We start from the raw sequence: 23029 nt of genomic DNA on the forward strand, positions 1-23029 counted from the left end.
CAGAACCCAACTTAGTATCTCTCAGGGAAGAGTATACTCATCCCAGGAACCCCCTAAAAAAAAAACTGTATGACGGCAGTCAGTTAAACATAACCAGGCACACAAGGAAACAAAACAGAAGGAGGGGATCCCTGGGTGGCTCAGCAGTTTAGCACCTGCCTTTGTCCCAGGGCATGATCTTGGAGACCTGGGATCGAGTCCCACGTCAGGCTCCCTGCGTGGAGCCTGCTTCTCCCTCTGCCTGTGTCTCTGCCTCTCTCTCTCTCTGTTTCTCTCATGAATAAATAAGTAAAATCTATAAAAAAAAAAAAAAAAAAAAAGGAACGAAAAACAAGCACAAACAACATCAAGAACAGACTACACAAATTTTAAATCTTAAAATTATCAGATATAAATTAAAAAGCAACCTACATATAGAGGAGAACAACAGATTTTAAACTTCAAAGAACAAAAATCCATTTAACATAACTTTTTTTTTTAAGATTTATTCGTTTTAGAGAGAGAACGCGAGAGCAAGCATTCAGGGAGTGAGGTAGGGAAGAGGGAGAGAGAGAATCTCTAGTAGACTCCCTGCTGAGTGGGAGGCCTGACATGAGGCTCAATCTAAGAATCCTGAGATCATGACCTGAACCAAAACCAAGAGTTGGACATGTAACTGACTGAGCCACCCAGGAGTCCCTAATACAGAAATCACAACAGCCAAATTTTAAAACCTAATGGCAACAACTGACAAAACAGAATAGAAAAACAAGCTGAGGGATCCCTGGGTGGCGCAGAGGTTTAGTGCCTGCCTTTGGCCCAGGGCGCGATCCTGGAGACCCGGGATCGAATCCCACTTCAGGCTCCCGGTGCATGGAGCCTGCTTCTCCCTCTGCCTACGTTTCTGCCTCTCTCTCTCTCTCTCTCTCTCTGTGACTATCATAAGTAAATAAAAATTTTTAAAAATTAAAAAAAAAAACAAAAACAAAAACAAAAAAGAAAAACAAGCTGAGTATTGATTCAAGAGAAATAATCTAGAATTTAACAGACAAAGAATAAAAAAGGAAACGCAGCTATTAGAATGTTATGTGAAGGACTAACTAAAAATATCTAAAATACATTTGACAGAATCCTAGGCAGAGAAGAAAGAATTAGGACAAGAGCACCAATCAACAGATTTGAGAAGCCTAGTGAAACTCAGGAAAATAAAAACTGCTCAACAAACAGAATGGTTAAATCAAGCAGAAGTGAATCAACATATCTTAAAAGGAGTCAATGAGCAAGGTGGCTACCTTTTGTTTTTTTTAACTGTAAAGATCGGATTTATTTGGAGAAAACAAGCCAAAAATAAAAAACACAACTCAAAGGATGGAATTTTACATCTCAAGACAACCCCCAGGTAATAGTCTACAGATTATAAATCATTTCCATAGAAGATACTTTGTACAAATTTTACATATATAAAGGAGCAGGACATACTCCCCGTTTCTGTTTCAATGCGGGCGGGGAGGAGAAAGGGGAATGGGAAAAACAGCTTCTTTTGGACACAACTATTTGGAAGAAGTAGACCTACAGAAGGCAAACCCTACCTTTACATCCTCTATACCAAATAGTTTAAAAAAAAAAAAAAAAAAACTCTTTCAGTTTTGGGTATCTCTAAAAGCCACTTCCTGGCTACTGGCCAATCCAAGCCAATTATATACAATTACTTCACATGGTCTTTTATGTCCACTGAGTAAATGATTCATTATGCCCACTGCTACAGCACTCATAACCAACATGTCTAAATGGCTGGGCAGTGTCTAACCTAGGACTGACAAGAGACCAAAGTGCCGCTTCCCTGCAGGTACCAATATCACCTATAAGGATACCATCTACTGGGCTGACAGTAGAAAAGTGCACATAAAAGCATTCAAGTTCAGCTAATATGCTGCAAGAGAAACAAGGATCTTGTTAAATAGCTCTCTTTATCATCGTTTGTTCTCTCCAGGGAAGCTAAAACAAACAAACAAACCCACACATTGGTCAATAGCCATGGCCACATTATAAATGCAAACATTTATAATGTAGGTGTAGGATTTGGGTGGAGAGAAGGGAAACTTGTAAAAACAAAACAAAACCCCCAAACAAAGTTGTAAGAATGGCTCACAATTTAATTGTCCCTATTTATCCAACCTCACTGACCACCTAAAACCATTAATTCCAGAATTTCCTGAGATATAAAAGGGATCAAAGAATAGGAATAGGAGTAAAGGGAGGAAGAGTAAAAAGACATGAAAAAGCTGAGATGTGCTGGAGAAAAGCAAGGAGTTTCCGCTTCTGCTTCCTGGGGTTGATACAGAATGCCTCTATCAGGTGTGTGATTTATTTCTTAAGATTTCATTTGACAGAAAGCGAGAGCACAAGCAGGTGGAGCCGCAGAGGGAGAAGACACAGGCTCCCTGCTAAGCAGGGAGCCTGATGTGTGGCTCAATCCCAGGACCCCAATATCATGACCTGAGCAGAAGGCAGATGTTTAACTCACTGAGCCACCTAAGTGCTCCCAGGTGTGTAATTTAAATAGAAACTGCTTTTTGGGAGGTAACAGCAAAGAGTAGCACGAAGAACATAAGACCAGGACAAGAGTCTAAATTTTTAAAGTTTCAAGATCTCAACAGTTCAAAGTTTCAGAACTTTCAGAAGGGATGCTGTTTAATAAAGGGTAAATCCCTTTCTCATAAAAGATCCAAATTCCCACAACCCCCAAGTGCTTCCTGCTCCAGAGTTCACCACTGGTCACACCATTTCCCCATTCATGCAAAATAATTCATCCCTTCCCCACAGCTCCTTTTCAAACTACAATTCTCCCACTTACTTTGGTCACCAAGCAGTCCTATTGTTTAGTGGCCTATAGACTCACTCCCAACTACCCCCTAGAGGGATAAAAATGAAGGAATTCTCCCAGGCTGGCCCCAGAAACTCAGAATTAAATAAGATGAAGGGCTGGAAAGCTTCCTGGAAACTAAAACAACTTCAGAGACTAAATCTATCTTTCCAAGGATGGAAAATTTATTCAAATCATGTTTGAGAATTCATGTATGCCAGGGCGCCAGCATGGTTCAGTCAGTTAAGCACCTGCCTTCGGCTCAGGCCATGATCCCAGGGTCCTAGGATCAAGCCCCACAATGGGCTCCCTGCTCAGCGGGGAGTCTGCCTCTCGCTCTCCCTCTGCTCCTCCTCACACAGGCACATACACCCTTCCCCCCCCCCCCCCCCCCGCCACCACACACTCTGTGAAATAAATAAATAAAATCCTTAAAAAGAAAAAAAAAAAGGATGCCCGGGTGCCTCAGCAGTTTAGTGCCGCCTTCAGCCCAGGGCGTGATCCTGGAGACCCGGGATCGAGTCCCACATCAGGCTCCCTGCATAGAGCCTGCTTCTCCCTCTGCCTGTGTCTCTGCCTCTCTCTCTCTTTCTCTCTCTCTCTCTCTCTGTCATAAATAAATAAATAAATAAATAAATCTTTTTTTTAAAAAAGGAAAAAAGAATTTATATATGCTACAATAGGATAATAAGAATTAAACAGTGGAAGCTGTACATCTCTTTCTCTCTGGCTACACTGGCAATTGTCCAGTTAGTTCAATATTTTAAAGGTTGCAACAGCATGCAAATGAATTTCATTTCATTGCAGGTTTTTGTTTTTGTTTTTTTCCAAAGTTAAGAAAGAAAGGTCTCCACGAGATGTTGAGTTTTACTGTCTTCTCTGGACAGAGTTTTGATTTGCTCTCAAATATTCCAGGATGAAAAGAGTAGGAGAAAGCAAGAATGCAAAGGTCTATTCAGTATAATCTTCCTCATTCTCATCTTTGCCATCAATGGAGAGAGTAGCATACTTGTTTAGAGAACTGAACTTGGAAGATGGATTTTCTTCAGTTTTCTCTGGCTCAGGTGTAGGTCAGCAGTCTTGATCCTTTCTGCCATCTTTCCCATCTGACTCCTTCTAGTGGTCTTTGTTCCATTTTCTGAACCGTGACTAGAGCTCCCACTTTGGCCCTTTGGGACCCTCACCCCAACTATTTTATTTTCATCTTTCCTTGCTATTCCTTCCTCAGATGGTAGAGCCGGAACTACTTCCCCCCACCACCACTTACAGGGATCACAGCTCTGTGTCTGAGCTCTTACTGAGAAAGAGTAAGAGGGTTGGGACTTCACATCACCCAAGCAACTCTCCTTTGGTGGAGGGACTGGCATTACCTTTAAAGGCTGTTGAGGTTTGGGAGGCTTGGAAGCCAGAGAAGGACAGTCTGCCTTCTTATTGAGTATTTCGTTTTCTAGAGACTTCTTCTCTCTCCTTCCAGAATTTCTACCAGCTGTGGTAGTTTTGGCTCATCCAGATGGCCCTTCATTTCTCCTGCTCCTTCTGTAACTGCTCTTCTACTTCACAGTCTTTTAACAGCTCTGTCCACAGGCTTTGCCCCTCCAAGGATAGAGGTTGCTCAGCTAGACTGGCAAGTGCTGGCAGAGGAATCATCTTCCTTAGGAATACTCCAAGACTTTAGATTCAGTTTGGATTTTTTGGAGGGCGGGGGAGGTGAAGGCAAGAGGACCTCTGTCATCATGCCTGTAATTATCCCAAGAGTAATCCTCTCTGGCATTCCACGATCAATTATCTTGTCTGTCATATCTGTCTTCACAGTGGTCCCCACCTCCTCTGTAGTCATCATCCATACAGTACCCACTACCAAATGCTCTTCTGCTACTGCTCATCTTGGAATCATAGCCTCTGTCATAACCTCTGCTACTTCAGTTCACATAACAATCCCAGCCCCCATACTGATCCATGGGATCTCAGTGTGGGCCATTGATAGGAGAGTGGCTATCTTATCCTCAAAGGAGCTACAGGTAGATTATCAGCTGACTTCTCAATAGCAAAAATGAAAGCCAGAAGGCAGGAGAATTACACATCTTAAATGTGTTAAAAGAAAGTACTTATCTTAAAATCTTTAAAAAAAAAAAATTGGCTGGCTGGCTAAGTCAGTAGAATGTGCGACTCTTTATCTCAGAGTTCTAAGTGCAAGCCTCACACTGGGTGCACAGATTACTTAAAAATAAAATCAGGAAGGAAGGAAGGAAGGAAGGAAGGAAGGAAGGAAGGAAGGAAGGAAGGAAGGAAGGAAAGAAGGAAGGAAGGAAGGAAGGAAGGAAGGAAGGAAGGAAGGAAGGAAGGAAGGAAGGAAGGAAGGAACCTGCCAACCTAAAATCCTACATCCAGCAAAAATTTCTTTCAACAAAGAATACAGTCTCCTTTCTTGCTTTTTGGTTTGGGTGACGATGCCTAAAAGGTGAAAGAAGTATAGTAATAAAAGAACTGTACTTCACTTCAAATTAATGCAACATAAGAATAGCTGGACATTTATGGAAAGATAAACATTAAATGTTCTCCTGTACATCTCCCTCATATACTCAAATATTTTTATTAACCGGTTACTTATTGTGTCATAATTACTCAAAACAAGTAAGAAGACCCAACAGGCACCATTTATATGCTTTCTTGGATATCCTTCCTACACACACTCATAATCACACTATGCCCAGTTCTGGAAATATTTACTGACTGCCAAGGCAGTTAACAGTTCAAGGTTGAACTCCTATGATTATAATTCATTTCACTCAAATATACTTGGAATTTTATTTCAATGTTGTTGTTGTTTTTTTTAAAGATTTTACTTATTTATTCATGAGAGAAACAGAGAGAGAGAGAGAGAGAGAGGCAGAGACACAGGCAGAGGGAGAAGCAGGCTCCATGCAGGAAGCCCAACGTGGGACTCGATCCCAGGTCTCCAGGATCACGCCCTGGGCTGAAGGCAACACTAAACCGCTGAGCCATCTGGGCTGCCCCATTATTTCAATGGTTTAACAAAATATTCAATTAATGATTCTTCTGATTTTACATTATTAAACTTTATAAAAACTAAATATTTTGAAGCAACACTATAATGAATAGTAAGCATGCTTTACAACTACTGTAACCTGAAGTTTGTACTCCATTCCCCAGTTTCCCTATGAACTAAGTTCATCAAGTCTCTGAAATTTGCAACTGTTCCTTTAATTCCAAACTATTTATTTCAAGTACCCAGTTAATTGGCAGAATGCCTATTTCTTCACACAGATTTCTATTACTGAGCTTCAAATTTTCTTCTTTATGACATCTCCCTTATGTTATCTTCTGCAATAACCTTTTGGTGCACAATTAAAGGCCTCCCAAACTCCATCTTTGTTGAGGCTCCAACTGGCAAATGTCTTCCAAAATAACAAAAGAAAAGTAATTTTCCTTTCCCATTTTTATAATGTAGCCCAGTAGAAAACTGTTCAACTTTACTTGGTTTTAAGTTTTTAAACTATGTAGCACTTTGGACATTTTCAAGAAGAATGGAAGAGAGGCACCCAAACTCTGATTCATCAAAGATATGAGGATGACTGAAACTTTCCAAGTTAAGCAGCCAATAGCTGATGACAAAAATACGGCTTTATTTAAGTGGAGAAGAAACGGTGAATGAAACCTGCTTACAAGTGAGTAGGGGTATCTGTCTGGCTCTGTCAGAAGAGCATTCGACTCTTGATCTCGGGGTTATGAGTTCAAGCCCCATGTTGGGTACAGAAATTACTTAAATAAATAAATAAACTTTTTTAAAAAAGTCAACAGGGACCCATGTGCAGCTGTGTATCCAAGCAAATGGAGAATGAAACAAGAGCTGAGAAAGATAAGGTCAGAAAAAGAAGTTGATTGGTTATATTTTCTTTTATAGGCCATGGGAAATCAAATTTTATTCTTATATTTACATTTCTGTCATATTATTTGAAATTCAAGCAGAGAGACTACTAGCTGTTTTTTGTGCCTGGTGGTCAAGAGAAAGGAGGTATTTATTCCAAGAGATGTTCAAATTCATAGGTTTGCAACTGAAAATATTAGAAAGCAGCTTTATGGCTTGACAAAGGCTTCCTGTTTATCGACCCAATTCAACATTTTTAGTTCCTCAGAAAATCATTCAAACATTTGATGGTACAGTTGGCACAATATCCCACCCACCAGAACAGCTCTGCTACCTCCTTCCTGCCTTATCTTTTAAGAGTCAGTTCAAATTCTGTCAACTCAGTGATGCCCTCCTAGATTAATCCAGTGTGTAGCAATACCCTCTTTACTTTTTCTTAACTCTTAGAAACTGTATCAAACATTCTGGCATGTGATTATTTTGCCTTGTTCTCTGTTTCACGAAAACAGTCTCTACTCTCTCAAACTAAAAATGTATTAATATAAATCCTCCATAAGGTAGAACATAATGCTGACATACATAAAGCATTTACCAAATATTAACTGTAAAGTACTATGAAGGACACCAGTAGCTCCAGATTTTCTAGGTCGTATACACTTGGGAGTAGAATTCTGGTAGCTAGGGACCTAGCTTAAAGATACATTTGCATAGCAAGCACACTTTTTATAATCTGTCACACTTTTTATAATCTGTGTATTAATTTGGGTACCTTAGTAGGGAAGAGGCTGGCAGATTCAAGTCCCTCCAAGCTGATTCCTGATGATCACAGGGATTTAGACAAGTGTTTCTCACCATCATATACATTTACCCTCCATCAAGGAAGAAAGGCTACTCATCCATTTGTCTTATTTCAAAGTCCATCAACAGCTTCCTTCTCTTGGTTATACTACCTCCATTTACAGTTATATCTCCAATTCCATTCCTGAAATATTAGTATGTTACATTTGCACTTAAAATATGGATTCAAATATGGGAAGAAGCCATGATACCATTGAGAAGGGTTGGTATTCTTAAGGACATCCAGTTATGAAGCACTGCCAACACCAGATGTGATAGGCAGCAGCACTACCTGCACTACCCAGACTCTTCTGTACATCTGTTCAAGAACTCCTTTCTGCCTTGAAGAACAGATAACATTGATGTGAACCTCCCCTGTATCAGTCCTCATTCTGGTAAGGCTGTAAATATGTATTTTACCCACATTATACTATAACAGCTTCTCCTTCCAAAGCCTAAACTTTTACGCCACCTAAATGCAGCAATTTTCATTCTATGTGCTCAAAATTGGAAAAAAAAAAAAAAAAAACCCACTGATTTTATACATTCTAGGGTCATTAACTTGTTCTCTGTAATGATCCTGACATTGATCTCTTAAAATACCTGTCACTTGGTTCCTTTTCTATTATCTTCTTGCCACTGTTAACTTTGAGTTACCAAAAAAGAAAAAAGGCAAAATTATTATTTCTATTTTGTAGAAATAAATAACAGCAGCCTTGGGAAACTTATATGAGAATCATCTTGTTCACTTTGTTTCTTGCTTCTAGTAAGATCATTACAACCCAAAAGTGATACAGCTTAAGGAATCCAAAAGCTAAGCAGCAAATTCAAACAGCTGTGTATGTGCTACATTTATCCTTGGTTCTCCTGTTCCTTAAGCAAAGTGTTATAATAGCAGTAATGTGTCTGCCAACACGAAAGGGTTTTATTAGGCCTCAACTGTCCTGCTTCCCTGGACTTATGAAAAAAGTTTTTTAATCCATTTTCAGTTTTTCAATAAGAGGCCACTTCCATATGAATTAAAATCTGCCCTTTAACTACCATAATCCAAACTCCACATACTGAGAACCAACACAAAGCATTAAATGCTGAAAATTAAAAAGAAAATAGAAATCTGCAATTGTATGCAACAGCACACAAAAATCAAGGAGCATGTATGGCATGGCATCTACAATAATTTATTATTGCTTTTACTTACTTATTTATAACCCTTTCTATATAAGAAAGTGCTTTAAATACCACATAGCACCTACAGAGGCCCCAACCATTATTTCTTAGTTCACCATCTCTCAGCTGAAGAGAATTTAACAAGCAAAAAGGACTAATCCACAATCTATGTTATGAAATGAAGTCATTAATTTGGAGTACTCTAAATTCTGGCAACCTCATGAGATGGTAAGAACATTGTTTAAAAACATCAACTACCAGGGATGCCTGGGTGGCTCAGCAGTTGAGTGTCTGCCTTCAGGTCAGGGCATGATCCCAGGATCTAGGATGGAGTCCCACATCTGGCTCTCTGTGAGAAGCCTGCTTCTCCCTCTGCCTATGTCTCTGCCTCTCTCTTTCTGTGTCTCTCATGAATAAATAATCTTTTTAAAAAAATCAACTACCCTATACTTTATTACCTCTCTTCCCCAGATCCTAAAACATAAAAAGGTATCTCTGAAAATAAAGACAACCTCAAAGGATTCTCAGACTCCTGGCAAATCTCAGAAATGCAGCAAGCCTCTCTTCTTCAAAATTTAAAAACCATAAACTTATCAGTTAACTCTTTTTAAGCAACTTCACCAATCAAATTTCTGAAAAGTGGAAAGCATTTATCAAGAATGCTCCCATTTCTGTCCCTTCTGAATAATCTGACGTCCCTCAGAGTTACCTTCTCTACTTCTCGAATTATCAGAATTTCATTTTCCCTACTGTTAACCATAATTCCAAGTAATATAGTTTTCATTATGTTTCATAGTCTTTCCAAATCATGGTAGAGTTGTTTGAAAGTATTTAAAATACACCGTTTTGGTTTCTGTTCAAAATTAAGAAGCCAGAGGCTCTAGCTTAGCTACCAATTCCAGTTACATATCACTACATAATTACTCCTAAAACTTAGCAGCTTAAAGCAGCAATCATTTTATTTTCTCCCAATTTTGTTGGTCATAAATTCAGAAAGGATACAGCCGGCAATTCATCTGTTCCATGTGGCATCAAGTGACATCACCTGGGATCTTGAGCTGATGAAAAGACTGAAGAATCCAAGATGGCTTCACTCACATGTCTGGCACCTTGGAAAGGCTGGGCTCCACTAGGACTATCAAGGAGTGCTGAGGGATCCTGGGTGGCACAGCGGTTTGGCGCCTGCCTTTGGCCCAGGGCGCGATCATGGAGACCCGGGATCGAATCCCACATCGGGGGATCCCTGGGTGGCGCAGCGGTTTGGCGCCTGCCTTGGGCCCAGGGCGTGATCCTGGAGACCCGGGATCGAATCCCACGTCGGGCTCCTGGTGCATGGAGCCTGCTTCTCCCTCTCCCTGTGTCTCTGCCTCTCTTTCTCTATGTCTATGAATAAATAAATAAAATCTTAAAAAAAAAAAAAAAAAAGAATCCCACATCGGGCTTCCGGTGCATGGAGCCTGCTTCTCCTTCTGCCTATGTCTCTGCCTCTCTCTTTCTCTCTCTGTGACTATCATAAATAAATAAAAAAAAAAAATTTAAAAAAAAAAAAAAAAAAAAAAAAAGGAGTGCTGAGACATGGCCTCCCCTGTATGGCAGTTGCTAGTTTATGCCAGGCTTCAGAAGAGACCTCTCCAGCAAGTAGATGTCAGCAAGTTTAGTCAGACTTCTTACATGACATCTCAGGACTCCCAAAGAAAGTATGTCAGATAGAGGAAATGGAAGCTGCAGGTTCTTAAGGTGTACACCCAGAAACAGGTACAATGTCACTTCCAGGCAAATTCTATTGGTCTAAGGAGTTATAAAGCCCATGGCATTCTATTATTCTTTACCCTGTTACACAAGAGGTTGTTTTAATCTTCTGGGAGATAGAAAGTAACTGAATTCAAAGGAAACTTCCTTCTACCCTTTGAATCCTTATGTAAAAAGTACTCATGATCGTGGACTGTCCAGTTGTCAGTCTAGCAACTATGTCTATACACCTACATAAAGAGAATGGGACCAAAATCTGCACTTACTCATTTTAATAAAACTCCACTACTCCAAATTCTATTACCTTATCTTACACAACTAAAGGTCTTATAATTTTGTTATTATACATGTACTTACAGCAGTCATTTTTTTCTTCCAAGATTGTATTTAAATTCATGTTAGATAACATATGTAGTATTAGTTTCAGGACAATTCAGTGATTCATCACTTGCATACAACACCCAGTGCTCATCACAAGTGCCCTCTTTAATGCTCATCAACCAACCAACTCCCCTCTAGCAACCCTGTTTGTTTTCTATAGTCAAGAGTCTCTTATGGCTTGCCTCTCTGTTTTTATTTTTATTTTTCCTTCTACGTTCATCTGTTTCTTAAATTCCATGCACAAGTGGAATCATATGGTATTTGTCTTTTTCTGATGGACTTATTTCACTTAGCATAATATACTCTAGCTCTAACCACGCTGTTGCAAATGCAAGATTTCATTCTTTTTGATTGCTGGGTAATATTCTATTGTGTACATATAACCATATCTTCTTTAACCATTCATCAGCTGATGGACATTTGGACTCCTTCCATAGTTTGCCTATTGTTGATATGTTGTTGCTGTTCTCAACAATGAGCTGCATGTGCCCCTTCCAATCACTGTTTGTATCCTTTGGATAAATACATAGTAGTGCAACTGTTGGGTTATAGAGTAGTTCTATTTTTAACTTTTTGAAAAAAAAAAAATTTTTGAAGAACATGCCTACTGTTTTCCAAAATGGCCGCACCAGTTTGCATTTCAATCAACAGTGCACAAGGGTTTCCCTTTCTCCACATTCTTGCCAACATTTGTTGTTTCCTGAATTGTTAATGTTAGCCATTCTGACACATGAGGTGGTATCTCACTGTGGTTTTGATTTGTATTTCCCTGATGAGGAGCAATGTTGAGCATTTTTTCATGTCTCTCTTAGCCTTTAGAAAAATATCTGTTCGTGTGTTCTGCCCACTTCTTAACTGGATTATTTATTTTTGGCATTGAGTTTGTTTGATAAGTTCTTTATATATTTTGGAAACTATCCAATATGTCATTTGTAAGTCTCTTCTCCCATTCTGTAGGTTGCCTTGTAGTTTTGTTGACTGTTTCCTTTGCTGTGCAGAAGCTTTTCATTTTGATGAAGTCCCAATAGTTCATTTTTGCCTTTGTTTCCCTTGTCTCTGGAGATGTGTCTAGGAAGAAGTTGCTATGGATGAGGTCAAAGAGGGTGCTGCCTGTGTTCTCCTCTGGGATTCTGGTCTCACATTTAGGTCTTTCATCCATTTTTAATTTATTTTCTATATGTTGTTAAGAAAGTGGTCCAGTTTCATTCTTCTACATGGCTGTCCAGTTTTCCTGACCCCATTTGTTGAAGACTGTTTTTTCCCTTGAATATTCTTTCCTTTTTTTTTAAGAGTTTATTTATTTATTCATGAGACAGAGAGAGGCATACACATGCAGAGGGAGAAGCAGGTTCCTTGCAAGGAGCCAGATGTGGGACTTGATCCCAGATCGGGAATCATGCCCTGAGCCAAAGGCAGACACTCAACTGCTGAGCCACCCAGCATCCCTTCTTTCCTGCTTTGTTGGAAGATTAGTTGACCATATAGTTGTGGGTCTGTTTCTGGGTTCTGTACTCTGTCCATTGATCTTTGTGTCTGTTTTTGTGCCAGTACCATACTGTCTTGATGATTACAGCTTTGCAATACAGCTTGAATTCCAGAACTGTGATGCCTCTAGTTTTGGTTTTCTTTTTAAACATTCCTTTGGCTATTCAGGGTCTTTTCCGATACAGATTTTAGGATTGTTTGTTCCAACTCTATGAAAAATGCTAATGGAATTTTTATAGCGGTTACACTGAATGTGTAGATTGCTTTGGGTAGTATAGATATTTTAACAATATTTGTTCTTCCAATCCATGAGTATGGAAGGTTTTTCCATTTCTTTGTGTCTTCTTCAATTTCCTTTGTAAGTGTTCTATAGGTTCCAGAATACAGATCTTTTACCTCTTTGGTTAGGTTTATTCCTAGGTATCTTATGGCTTTTGGTACATGTAGCAATCATTTTTAAATGACTCAAAGGGATATTAGGGGAAAGAACCTAATGTTCTCTGTGTACACCATCTTTTGCAAATCTCACAAAGAAGCTAGAAAGTAACATTTAATAAATAATAGTTAGCATTTATTACCTTATTATTATTGGTTAGGCAGTGTTCTACGTACAAATGCAGAGCATCTGTGAATTATCCAGCCTTGCATTACACTGAAAGTCTACAGATTACTAGTATTTGTTATTCCTTAAATTTATGTCTTAATTAGTTTGACAAGTCGATTTTAAATAATGAAAGCCATCTCTGAAAGGTCCATTTAGACTTGTGCAGATAATCAGCATCTGCCTCTAATCAAACTGAGATGATTAGCAAATTAAACCCTTTAATTAGCGCTTTGCATAATTTAGCCAAATTATGCTTCTTAGGTTTAAGAAGGTGAAATGGTGAATTTATCAAATATTCCTTTAAATCTTTACTAATTATCAAATTTTACCATATATACAGTAAAAATAAAGAAATACAAATTAAATTCAGCTTAGTTTGCTAAAACCTAACACTTCCAACATTTAAGTATGTCATTTGGGGCAAAATTTATGCAATGCTCAATAGAGAAGAAAAATACTTCATTTCAATTTTCTCCATCAACTACTCCAGAGGTCAACTTACCCAAACTATATTCAAACAGCATTTTTTAAGGAAGAAAGGAAGAAGAAAGCTGCTCTCACTTCTGCCATTCAGTACTGCAGAAGCCAAGGTTAATTTCACTAGACAATTCAATCATACAGTTTTAAAGAAAAGCACTCATAAAAAGGTAAGTAACCTGTCAATTTTCTTTGTTAGACAAGAAGGGACCATAAGGCAATAAAGTAGCAAAGCTGCCATCACAAGAAACCAAGATAAGCCGTAACTTTTATCTATAGGCATACATTTTCTCACACATAGTGTTTTTTTAAGTATCTTTTAAATGACCAAAACACCCTATTAGCTACTGAAAGCACCATTTCCAGGATTTGATAAACAAGTCAGGTAATAAATAGCAAGAACATAAGAGATGGTGGAGGAAGTGTGTGTCTTTTCTAACATATATTAAAACCCCAGCTTCTGATGAAGACATGGTTGTGAAAACAGCCCCTCTGTTCTAGAATTAATATTCTTATCAAAAAGGGGCAATAAAATTCAAAAGCAGACTTTTTTTCACAACTACAGATAGCAACCTATTAAAAACTTCAAATAAATTACTTTTATCCTGCCATAAATACTACCCAAACTGTAGCACTTCTTTTATGTGTGTGCGCACATGTATATATGTGCCTGTGTGTCAAAGGAAGTGGTAAATATAAAGAAAAATAATCATGTCAAGCTTATGTTAAAAAGGGACATTCAAATGAATTCTAATTCATTTTAAAGAATATACAGCACACCAAAAACTGACCCAGAATAAACAAGAAACTATCTTTTCCAAATCCAAATTCCAATCTATTTGTATGCAGATCCCACAGCATCCCTGAACAACCAGTATCTAGAGAGCCCAAACAATAGCTCTGATGTTCACTAATCAACCAAACAGTACAAAAATTGTTTCTTCAAGGACTTACTCAAGTGGCAATATTTTTAATATAATTTAGTGTTGTGCATCTACAGGCACTCTGAAAATATTAGTCGGTTCATTGACTGGAAAAATCAAGCCTACATTCCAAATGCTGTTTTTTTGATATTTCATAGTGGATCTCAGACAAGGCATTGACAGCCTAATTTGGAGCAACTACAGTCCTGAAGTGATACACTATATATCCAGCCAAAAATACTTATTTCTCTTAACCTTTGAAATATGAACAGGACAAGTAAGATGCAAATGTAAAAAGTTAAAACTCTAGGAATATAAATGCCCAATGTTTAGTTTTACTCATTTGCTATTTAACAAACCCCACTAACCATTTACTATTACAGCAGAAGGAAGAGACATATAAACACTTTCAAAGCATGAACCTCAATGCATTTCACTACTTTTTTCCCCTTCTACACTGAATGGACCATTGGAAGTTAAAGTACAGTGCTTTGGCTCCCCCAAATGACACTTCTAGAGCATAATAATCCTGTCATAGAGAAAAGAAACATAAGCCATATACAACTGGGTTCCTTGTATCCCATCTTCATTGCAAGAAACTTGTCCAGTACCAGATTCAGTTTAATATCATCACTTCTCACCTACCCCATTCTCAACCTAATCAAACAAAAATATTACATATTCAACCAAGTGTTTATCTCCAAGTCCCAAAAGGTGAATGAATTATATAATTAAGAAAGAGGAGAAAAGTGAAAAGTATTTTACCAATATCTGTATCACAGAAGTATTAACAGTTAAGAAAAATGACAGGTTTCTATAAAAATACCTTAAGTAATTAACTACAAATATCAGTTTCAAGATTACAATTAACCAGACCTTCAAATGCCAGAGTTCTAATTGGAAAAAATAAAAAATATCACTGCTAATAAAATCACTTGTTTAATTTTAAACATCCAATATAAGTTCTAGAGTTAGAGTCAGCTGTTTTCATTTGCCTAACCAAAGTGTTTACTAAATAATAAAACGGTAACCTTTAGGAGGTGCTTACAACATGCCAAGCATTAAGGAATTTACACAGATAATTTTATTCAGTGTCACAACAATTCAATGAGGAATATACTATAATGTTCTCTATCTTATTGTGGAAGAAAATGAAGCATTGAAAGGTTAGGTAACTTACCCAGGGTCACAAAAAATCCATTATGAAATTAATATTCCCAGGTTTTCTCACTCATACACTCTCCCTTAGCAGTCTTCTTTTCCACAGTTTTAAATACCACTTTTACATATGTATTTTGATTACATACTTTCAACCATGATCTCTTGAACACAGCTTACCATTTTGAATTGTCCACCACCTATCACCACCAGCCCACCAGCACTCATAAGCAGTATGTTCACAACCAAATGTACTATTCTATCCCAAAAACATACTATTTTTATATTCCTTACCATCACTAATATACTGTTCTTCTACTCTTATCTACCAAATAGCTTGGAGTCATCTTCATTTCACATTCCATCAATCATCAAATCTTCAGTCTACTTCCATGTCTACCATGTTGGTCACTTCTGTCCACTGCCACAGCTACTGCTGTAATTCAGACCTTCCTCATTAAGTCCTCCATTTGGTCATTTACTCAACAAATTATCCTTGTTGATAACAAAGAAATTGGCAATATCTCTAAAGAATTCTGCCATGAGTCTCAACATTCTATTATTTGGCAATCCTTTTTTCTTTTAACTTTTTTTTTTATTTTGAATTTTAAAATACTTACAGACTCACAAGAAGTTCAAAAATAGTACAGAGAGTTCCCTTGTATCCTTCACCCAGAGTCCCTCAATAGTTATGTCTTACATAACTAGAGTATAATATCTAAACCAGGACAAATGATGTTGGTCCAATGCATATGTACAGTTCCGTGCCATCTGTAGATATGTGGAACAACCATATTTGAGAGGAATTATTTTTACTCTGAGGGTCTTAGTGCTAATAATTTCACTAAGGCTTTAACAGACTCATTCTCATAGTCAGCTAGTAAGCAGGTCCACTAAAAGATACACGAAATGATGTCTAATATGTCTAATATTACCTGACAATCTTAAATCTCAATTTGGGTCTCACTCTGCACTTCCTTATTTACTCAACTACTGTCATTCTCTTTTATCATACTAGATTAAAACATGTCAGTCCACTCCTCAGAGTTTCAGCATTTCCCTCCTGCCCTTATTCTATCTCACTAGCCTCCTCTTCCACTCTTCCCCATAATTTAACAAAATGCCCTCATCATAAAAATGTACAACCAAAACCAGATTAATGTGGAAAATACATGAATGCATTTCCTTGAAATAAGAAAGGGGAAGAGGGGCACCTGGGTGGCTCAGTCAGTTAAGCATTGGACTCTTGATTTCTACTCTGGTCATGATCTCAGGGTCATGGGATGGAACCCCACATCCCACTCTAGGCTTAGTAGGGGAGTCTGCTTGAGATTCTCTCTCTCTCCCCCTCTGCCCTGACCCCCACTCACATGCACTCGCTATCTCTCTCAAATAAATAAATATTAAGAAAAAAAAAGTCATAATCAAGTAATTAGATACTGCACCCATTCCCAGAAACATTGTAAATGCAACATCCACCAACATAGATCGTTATAGTGTGTGTTGGTGCCTCACATGCCGCATCAGTGAAGTGCTTTTCCAAAAAGGTGAACTCAGAGAAACATGGAACAAAACAAAGTATAATTTTCCAAAAATTAATAATAATAATAATAATTTTCCATCAATTCACACAGTAGTTCCATTCCAGGAACTATCAGGTTACATAAAAGCCATGGGGCAAAAAAACGTTTTATGTATATTTATAAAAATAGTGTTTTGGTTTAGATTCAGATCATTAGAAATAGGGTTTCTTTTTTATTCTGTACAGATTTTTTTTTAAGATTTTATTTATTTATTCATGAAAGCCACAGCGAGAGAGGCAGAGACACAGGCAGAGAGAGAAGCAGGCTCTATGCAGGGAGCCAGACAGTGGGACTCGATCCCAGGTCTCCAGGATCACTCCCTGGGCTTAAGGCGGCACTAAACCACTGAGCCACCCAGGCTGCCCTATTCTGTACAAATTTTTTAAAGGAACATTAAAAAAATCCAAAAGGGGGCACCTAGGTGGCTCAGTGGTTGAGTGTCTGCCTGTGGCTCAGGGTGTGATCCCGGGATCCTGGAATGGAGTTCCACATCAGGCTCCCTGCAGGGAGCCTGCTTCTCCCTCTGCCTGTGTCTCTGCCTCTCTCTCTCTCTCTCATGAATAAATAAATAAAATTAAATTTTAAAAAATCAAAAAAGACATAGAAAAATTCAGAGTTGTAGAGAACTATCCAGTACATTGTGGACACTCCAGCATCCCCATCTCCTGTCTATTAAATTCTTGTAGCACCCACCAGAAATACCACAAAGATGTCCAAAGTATCTAGTAAGGGAGTAGCCCCTGGAGTCCTGAACCCCTAGAATGAACCAAGAAACTATCCTCTTAAAAGGCCCAGTTTGAAACAACCAGTGAGGATCTCTCTCTAAAGAAAGTACTCCTTCTTTCTTCTAAACCAAAAACAAAACCAACTCAAGCCTGTAACTTTTTTTTTAACCAGCCTGTTAAATTATTCCTATCTCAAGCATAAAATCTACTTCTGAATTTTGGTTTCCACTAACCTTTGAATATTACATGAGTCTATTGTTTTGTTTTGTTTTTTTTGTTTTTTTTTTTTATGATAGGCACACAGTGAGAGAGAGAGAGGCAGAGACACAGGCAGAGGGAGAAGCAGGCTCCATGCACCGGGAGCCTGACGTGGGATTCGATCCCGGATCTCCAGGATCGCGCCTGGGCCAAAGGCAGGCGCTAAACCACTGCGCCACCCAGGGATCCCACAGGAGTCTATTGTTGAACATGAACAAAACATACAATGTGACCAAAGAAAAGCAAAAAAAAAAAAAAAAAATAGTACCAGAGGAGAAAGGCCACAGAGGGTATAGAAAGCCATGGTCTATATAATGAGCCCTTCAACAACTGAGCTGTGTAAATATGTTTTCCCTAGACATAGCACACATATTATACTGGGAAAACTACTTATGGCATATTTAATATACTGTGTTTCCACTTCTGCCAAGAACTGTCAGCTAAAGTAAAACATCTTAGTAAAATTACAGTTAATGCTTTAATTTCCTACATTAATGTAAATCGCTAATCTCACACCTGTGTTTGCATACCCCTTTTGATAGGCACTGTCACCTTAAATGTCAGCATCTATTCCACTTCATTTCAGGGCTAGTTAAGGACTAGCTGGGAGGAAATGTATTCATATATTTAATAACATGTTTTGTGATTTACACATTTCCAAAATCTACAGGTTGGATTTTTGAGTTCCTGTTTTATCATTTAACTCTGGGGAGGTTACTTCACCTCTCTAATCCTTCGTCATGGAGCTCCTGTTGGTATTAAATTATATAACCCATTTCAAGCATTTATCTTAGTGCCTGGCATTCAGGAAACAACAAATGTTAGCTGTTTAGTGACTAACTTCTTTTCTCTGTCTCCTTAGATCACTGTGGAGACCCAAACCTTAGTAAGTCCACTGCTCATTCAGGTATCAACAGGTATTCCTTCCTTGGGGAACAAGGACCCTCTACAAGCTCCAAAACCGTCCTCTGGATTTTCTAACATTTATATAGAGGTGATACTCTGGGTCAACTAAAAGAAGCTGCAATATATTTGGCTATCAGACTCCAATATAGACAACAAAAGGATTCTCTTGCCCAAAAGCTTCATGGACACTAGAATTGGGAGAGCACACTTTGACCAGACATGAAAAGGAAAAAAAGCCACACAGCTGGGAGGTATCAACAGCTGAAGTATGGCACCAGGAATCTGAAAGCCAAGGAGATAAGCAATCAGCAGCAATCACGGAGTAAACATAGAGAAAGACATACAGTTTAAGAATTTTAACTGCTATATGTCTGCCTTCAGAGGGAATGGGATGTAGTATAGGATGGATATACTGATAGGGCCTGAGCTAACTGCAACTACTTCCTCCTGCCTTTGTAACTCAGATTTAGCTACTCAGTGACTGGGAACACAAAGTGATTTTTTTTCTACAACTCCATCAGCCTTCCACACCCATCCCTGGTTCTTATGCTCATCCCAAAAACCTAGATAAGGCATCTGATCTAGGCTCTGACTAGTCCATGACAGGACTTCAACTAAAAAGGATTAAATTTTTAGGGGTGGGGGCGAGGTGATGGCAGGAGACAAGAAAAAGTTAGAAAGATTATAGTATGAAAAAATAAAGTATACATTTAAGAACTTGGTATCTTTTCTTAGAAAACCTTCAGAAAACATGAGTAACACTTTAAAATATAAATGTTTAACCAGAGGGCAGCCGGGGTGGCTCAGAGGTTTAGCGCCACCTTCAGCCCAGGGCGTGATCCTGGAGACCCAGGATAGAGTTCCACGTCAGGCTTCTTGCATGGAGCCTGCTTCTCCCTCTGCCTGTGTCTCTGCCTCTCTCTCTCTCTCTTTCTCTCTCTCTTTCGCATGTGTCTCTCATGAATAAATAAATAAAATCTTAAAAAAAAAAAGTTTAACCAAAGAGAATATCAGAACACTAATGATATTTAATCAATTTCATTCTTTTAAAATCTAGTTACATATATATAACATTTTAAGGCAATTAGGTGAAAAACTTCAGCTAAGTAACAGTCATACTTTTTCAAGAACAAAGTCAGAGACATGAAGTCATCACCAATAAGAATACAAGGAATTCTAGGGATCCCTGGGTGGCGCAGCGGTTTAGCGCCTGCCTTTGGCCCAGGGTGCGATCCTGGAGACCGGGGATCGAATCCCACGTCGGGCTCCTGGTGCATGGAGCCTGCTTCTCCCTCTGCCTATGTCTCTGCCTCTCTCTGTCTGTGTGACTATCATAAATTTAAAAAAAAAAAAAAAAAGAATACAAGGAATTCTATATTCAAAAGCTATACAAAAACTTTTAAAAAGATAAAGGACTTTCATAAGTTATTTGAGAATTTTTACATAGGTTAATTTTAGCCTTCAAGGGTAATTCAGCTTGAAGTTTCACATTTAGTCATAGAATCTCTAGGTTTAAACTATCATATAATGAGCAAACTCTAATTTTGTAGCTTGGTAAGGAAAATCCAAATTCTGTGAACTTCTAAAATATTGCCACTAAAGACCATCTGTCATGGTGCATTTTTACAATTATATGCATAGATGGTGAGGCCTCAATGAAGTAAAAAAACTCAATGAACCTTTTCCTCACTCACCAAATACAATACTATAGCTGCCCAAAAATATATATGAAATAATTCAAGGTTAGCTTCCATAATTATTTGATGTCAAAAAAACACCAAGAGGATAAAAGTATTGGATTTGTGGAGTGTGCTTAGAAAGGAAGCCCGCCCTGTTTAATGCCTTCATTTACATCATTTGGAAAGAAGTTAAAGGTATACAATTTTAACAGAAACACATAAAAAGCTCTAAGTCATAAATTTTCCTATAAAAAATACAGAACAAATTGAAATCTGCTAACCAGCATAATCCCTCAAATCCAGTTCAACAGAAAAAGCTCATTTCATATATAACATATATATATATATATGTGTATATATATATATAATGTGTGTGTGTGTGTGTATACCTATCACCTTATATTTAACCCTAAGAGGGAAGTATTCCATATTACCGTACTCATCTTAAAGATTACCTCATGTTTATGAAACAGAAATAGAGGTAAATCTTTTGAACTGACTATTTTCTCTGGAAATTAACTCACTAAATATTCAGCACCATGCTTGAATCCTACAGGCAACTGAACTCACACTTGCCCACTTTGAATTCTTGGAATATAAAATGATTTACTTCCCAACTCTAAAATTAACCTGAACCCTCATCTGATTATCAATACTTTCTCCCTCAGTTCCTTTTAAGTACGGAATTTCCAACAAGAATTAATAGTATGTACTTACCATCCCACTTCACTCTCCCCAGGCCCTCTTTCCATTCCCATCACGGTTCATGGCTTGTCAGACAGACGCCCTATAAAAAGTTCCCATGCCCATCAAACACACTTGTTCCCTAGTGTGTTCTACCAGATGTCCACTGGGACATCTGTATATCTTGTCTCATCTATAACATCAGACTCCCCATTGGCTGAAACTTATTCTGCATCAAAGGGGAGACAAATGTACACATCTCTCAATTTTGCAGGCACTTTAAAATAGCTTTGTAACTTATTAATAGGCTTATAATAATTTGTAAACATACCCCAGAGGATAGCTACAAAGATACACACACACACACACACACAAATATATAGATGTATGGCACTTTCCTATTTTATGTAATAAAAAAGACTTGATCACAGTGATGAATGTACAGTCCAAAAGAGCTACAACAACTCAAACTAAATCAAGTAACTATGAAAACAATATAGTAAGGGCCAAAATGATCAGAGAACTATGACTACCTGAAGGCCAACTCGCAAATATCTAAGAAATAATAATACACAAGTGAACACCAAAAACTATTTTAAAATTCAACATGTAAAACTATTAAATCAATGTAAAATCAATGTTCCAATGTTAAAGAAAAGCATCCAGAGCTTCCTAATAAATTCACATAACTGACATTACCAATACCAAATGACATTAAACAGTAATTCATGATCACTGAAAAGAAGGAATAAATGAAAAATGACAGGAAACAATTTCTAAGATAGAAGAAATTAAGATTTCCAACAACAAGGGATAAGAAACAAATTTTAAATATCATATTTAGGATAAGGAATATTATTTTAAAATAGGTAAAACTAAGCAACCTAAAGTTTACATGTACTTCTTTTCAGTGAACGAGGTAATAAGGTTACCAATCACAATGCCTTCACTCAAAAACCCTCCCTTTCTGAACAAACTTGACAATGGAACAACACTAGTTCTATTTAATATGCAGTGGACTTGTGACACAAAGAATATACTTCAATATATTTTAAGATGCTCACCTTCATTGTCCCTGCCACTCTGGGCTATTCAGATGAAAAGCATCCCGCCATTAAATCCACTAGTATTTCAAATCAGGTAAAAAATATTTTTTGACTGTCCTAAGATTTTTTAAAACATCAAAGTAAATTATAAACAGCTATCAGACTCTGAACTGCAAGAGCACAGAGAACCTTTGTCTGAAAGGCTGACAGGTGTCAAAGCCTGACCTTTCTCTAACTGGTCAAGTGAAAAATCATTAATTGTATGTTTGACCTTACTCATTCACCTTTAATGTGACACAAGGTTAAGTCAATCAATTCAGAAATGAGATCCAAAATGCCCCCCAAAGACAGCAATATTTACTCATTTCTAATCCTTCCTAGAAATTTCAGATTTAAAATCCAAATTATTTACACAGGGGTGCCTGGGTGGTTCAGTGGTTGAGCATCTGCCTTTGCTCAGATCGTAATCCTGGGGTCCTGGGATTGAGTCCCACAACAGGCTCCCTGCAGGGGAGCCTGCTTCTCCCTCTGCCTATGTCTCTCATGAATAAAAAAAAAAAAAAAAAAAAAAAAGAAAGAAAAAAAAGAAAAGAAAAAACCAACCTTAAGATCTTTTTTAAAAAATTATTTACACATAAA

At 37.9% G+C, this 23029-nt stretch overlaps 1 protein-coding gene and 1 pseudogene across 2 annotated transcripts in view; both read right to left on the reverse strand.

Moving 5' to 3' along the window:
* PRIM2 (DNA primase subunit 2) overlaps positions 1 to 23029 on the reverse strand; it is a 311113-nt gene that overhangs the window by 263727 nt on the left and 24357 nt on the right. The gene's annotated exons all lie outside the window — the stretch shown is intronic.
* Positions 3523 to 4911, reverse strand: LOC144317316 (eukaryotic translation initiation factor 4B pseudogene; annotated as a pseudogene).

This window comes from Canis aureus, chromosome 7 (assembly GCF_053574225.1).
Source record: "Canis aureus isolate CA01 chromosome 7, VMU_Caureus_v.1.0, whole genome shotgun sequence".
Lineage (NCBI taxonomy): Eukaryota > Metazoa > Chordata > Mammalia > Carnivora > Canidae > Canis > Canis aureus.